Here is a 4,249-nt window from a genome sequence, read left to right as displayed (position 1 = left end):
GCTTCATTTTGCCCTGAAGAGGATGAAGCAATGCTTATTTTTCCGTGCAAATTCTCCCCAACACAATATATCTTTTTCCTGGAAAGAAGCATTCCAATAAACCCAAGCCTGGCCTCAAGGCCAGCCTGACCGTTAGGTAGGGTGAAGCAACATAACTGTTGAAGCAGAAGAATTGGAGGTACCACCACAGAGCAGCAAATTGTCACTAGCCTAGTTTATTATTGTTGTTTTTAAATGCCACAATGAGAGTTGCCTTTGGGGGTGTTCTGCCTCGGGCATCAAAATATCTTGTGTGTGTGCTTGTCCATAAGGTGCAGTAAGGTGGCAACCTTCCATGGTGATGGGGGCTGATGGGTCTCAAACCCTGGGTGAGTTAGGGAATTCTCCTACATGCAAAGACAGGCTCCAGCAGATTGAGTTGACAAGACTCAGACTGGGTCCAATGGATAAAAAGGCAGTTTCTGCGAATGCTGCAGAAGGAAGTGAAAGGCAGTGGAGGAAAATTCTGATACTAAAACCTCCTCTGCCTTGTGGGATATCTTCAGGGGAAGAAAAGTTAAATATACTCGGAGTCGAGAGTGGATTTCATGCTCTTTATTCAGCTCATAGTGGTGAGGAGGAATGGAAGTTCCCCCAAAGTATCTGCTTTATATACATTATTTACACAATGGGCTGCACGTGATTGGCTAATTCCGGAATTCTCCTGTAGGCCAATCAGGTTGTGGATTCACTTCCACCTGGAGCTGGATTGGGTGGCTCCTGCAGACCAATCATACTGCTGCATTGTTCTAGGACCAATCAGACTGCTGCATTCTGAATCCTATTGTTCTAGGACCAATCAGACTGCTGCATTTTCGATCCTATTGTTCTAGGACCAATCAGACTGCTGCATTTTGCATCCTATTCAACTCAGTACATAACAAAAAGCAGCAAACCTTACACAAATCCAGAGTGGATTTGTCCCTAAGACAGTTGGATGACGTCTCCTTCCCGCTGGTGCCAAATGTATTGCTCTGCTTTTCTTTGGACCACATCAGTGAGGCCAAGAGCAGGGTCCTGTCACCTGGGCAGCCAAGGCCATCATACAAACTTGCCCAGGCTTGCAGCCTGGGGAGGTCACTTTGGTACTGCTAATACAGCAGTCTGACTTCACCCCCGGAGGTGCACTCCATTGTCTTTTGAGACAGATGCCAGCAACACTTAAATGGCCAACCTTACACAGTCGATGCAAATGCTTTTCTGTAACTACAGCATAGTTAATTTTTCTCCCGCCTTACTGCAATAGAGCTTCTTAAAATCCTGCGATCCTATACAAGTCTCCTCAGAGCAAAGCATCATTGAGTTCACTGAGACTTACTCAGATATCAATGTGTACACAGTACAGGGTTGCACCCTTAACCAATTTTCTGGGGAAAAAATAAAAAGAGGAAAATATAAGGGTAAAAAATTGTTTGCTTAGAAATGTGCTAACTGTTAAGTTGTGGGCGAACATATCAGACGACACAGTGATTCTTCCAAAGCAGCTCTTTATTTGTAAGCTGGAACAGAACTGAACTGAGGAGCTCAGCCAGCCTGCTTATATAGAGCTCCACTAGAACGCAACAGTAATCATTTTCTGTAACTAGCCAATCACTGAACGTCACTTTTGATCCTTCATTTGCATACAAACTATCCAGTCACTGAACGTCACTTTCGATCCTTCATTTGCATAACTATCTACAGTATCCCCCTGCTGGCCCAGGGTGAGAACTTCAGTACATAACACTAACAAAATCACTTGTGTAACAAGAAGCATGGGAACTGTAAGTTTCCCACCTGAACTTCCATGGCACTTAAGCTGAAAACATATTATACCGTCTTTTTGTTGTTTTGTTTCATAAAATGTATACACCACTTCATTGCAAAAAACTTTAAAGCAGTTTATATATATATTATTAGTTAGTAAATTTGCATACTGTCCTTCATCTGTAGATCTCAGGGCGGTTCACAGCATAAAGATAAAAGATAAAACACACACAAAAACCCAAGAAAAATCAAGAAAAAATTCACAACCCTACTTTGCAACATGCAAAAGTTAGGATACTAAAACAGATTAAAGTTATTTCAACTTTCTAAGCATCTAGGTAGGTTTGTCTAAATCCGAATGTTTTTAGCAGGCATCAGAAAGAGTACAGTGAAGACATCTGTTTGATATCAGTAGGCAGGGAGTTCCAAATGATCATGTTCTTAGAAATGGTTTGTGCTTTCTTAGAATTAGCTTTCAAGGCCATACATTCATAATTTCCCTTGGTCTTTCATGTGCAAATCTCTGCAGGTTGTGGGTGATACTGAAACGGGATCAGTGGAGTGCAGACTTTCACTGTGCATTTAAATTATAATAACCAACATCTTGCAATGCTAAGGCTCACCTGCAGAACACAATCCTAGAAAATTGTGGCAAAACCAGTAGTAGCTAAATATATATGTATATACACTATTCCAAATACAAAGCAATATAGCCAAATACAGGTGTATGTATCCTCAGAATATTCTCTTATATCAAGCATAAGCAACCTTCGGCCCTCCAGATGTTTTGGACTACAGTTGCCATCATCCCTGACCACTGGTCCTGTTAGCTAGGGATCATGGGAGTTGTAGGCCAAAACATCTGGAGGGCCGAAGGTTGCCTATGTCTGTCTTATATGGAAGTAAATCCCATTGAACTCAATGTGACTCACTTTTGAGTAGACATGCCTAGACTGGCACTGTAAATCTGATGATCAACTCTTGCAAGGCTTATTGTGCATATTTAAGCAGGAAAGGAACTCTTGAAGCATTTTTAGAAGATCAGCCTTGCTCTGCTCTGTTGGTAAATTCGAAGTATGTAATTAAATCATTTTGAAAAGAGCCAGTCTGTTGCAAACGTCAATCCTAAGCATGGCTCCTAAATGCAGTATATACTCACCTCTCTCCTGTCACCTGCCAAACTATGTGTCACTACATGATGATCTAACCCAAATGAAAGGATGTAGGGGATGTATTGAAATCCTGGAAGCCAAGACCTAAGTTTGGGGCAAGTACTCTTTAGTGAGAGAACCCCAACAGAGATTTAACATCACAAAACATGTTAAATGAAAGGAAAACATGGAAATGTAGGCTCTAAAACCTTTTAAATACGCCCATCTGTCCCAAAATGTCCCCCTTTAAAAGCTCTTTCCAAGCTATCCCACTTCCCTATCATAGAGATAGACCGCACATTTGGTAAGTCATAAAACAGTTTACTTACAAAACTCATCAAAGGCCAAGTTCATATGCTTTTCCACACAGCAGTCATAAAAGATGCATAGGCAGTCAAAACATTGCTTAGTTATAGAAGGTAGAAGTTTCTGAACTACTGGTAGAGGAAAAACATTAGTTTCAGACTCCATTCTGGTCTGAAACAAAAGAAGGCTGATTAAAGCCATGTGCTGGAACGTCCAGCTCAGAGATCTTTACATGCTGGAAATTGCATGGAGAGAAAGAGATAATGAAGGCTCAGTGGCCCATTTCCTTACAAGGTGGGAAGTGATGACATAGGCTAAGGCTAGCAGAACAGCTTACCCTATTGTTTGACCATTTCATGCACAAATTAGATTCAAACATGCTAGAGTTATATGAGGCTGGAACCCTACAAAAAGCAGGCCAAGTGTGCAACTAGGTGGGCACTGGCCTCAAGATGTCCTGCAATTCAGTGCCCCCCATACCCAGGTGGTGGTTAAAGAAGATTGGGCGTGAAAGACCCAAGAGGAAGTATGGGTGCATGTAAGCAATTGTAGTATTTGTTGGTTAGTTTGTTGTTGTTGCTGTTTAGTCGTTTAGTCGTGTCCGACTCTTCATGACCCCATGGACCAGAGCACGCCAGGCACTCCTGTCTTCCACTGCCTCCCGCAGCTTGGTCAAACTCATGCTGGTAGCTTCGAGAACACTGTCCAACCATCTCATCCTCTGTCGTCCCCTTCTCCTTTCGCCCTCAATCTTTCCCAACATCAGGGTCTTTTCCAGGGAGTCTTCTCTTCTCATGAGGTGGTCAAAGTATTGGAGCCTCAGCTTCAGGATCTGTCCTTCCAGTGAGCACTCAGGGCTGATTTCCTTCAGAATGGAGAGATTTGATCTTCTTGCAGTCCATGGGACTCTCAAGAGTCTTCTCCCGCACCATAATTCAAAAGCATCAATTCTTCGGCGATCAGCCTTCTTTGTGGTCCAGCTCTCACTTCCATACATCACTACTGGG

This window comes from Podarcis filfolensis, assembly GCF_964270895.1.
Source record: "Podarcis filfolensis genome assembly, chromosome: 17".
Classification (NCBI taxonomy): Eukaryota; Metazoa; Chordata; class Lepidosauria; order Squamata; family Lacertidae; genus Podarcis; species Podarcis filfolensis.
The sequence above is the reverse complement of the archived record's forward strand: the minus strand, read 5'-3'. Positions refer to the sequence as shown.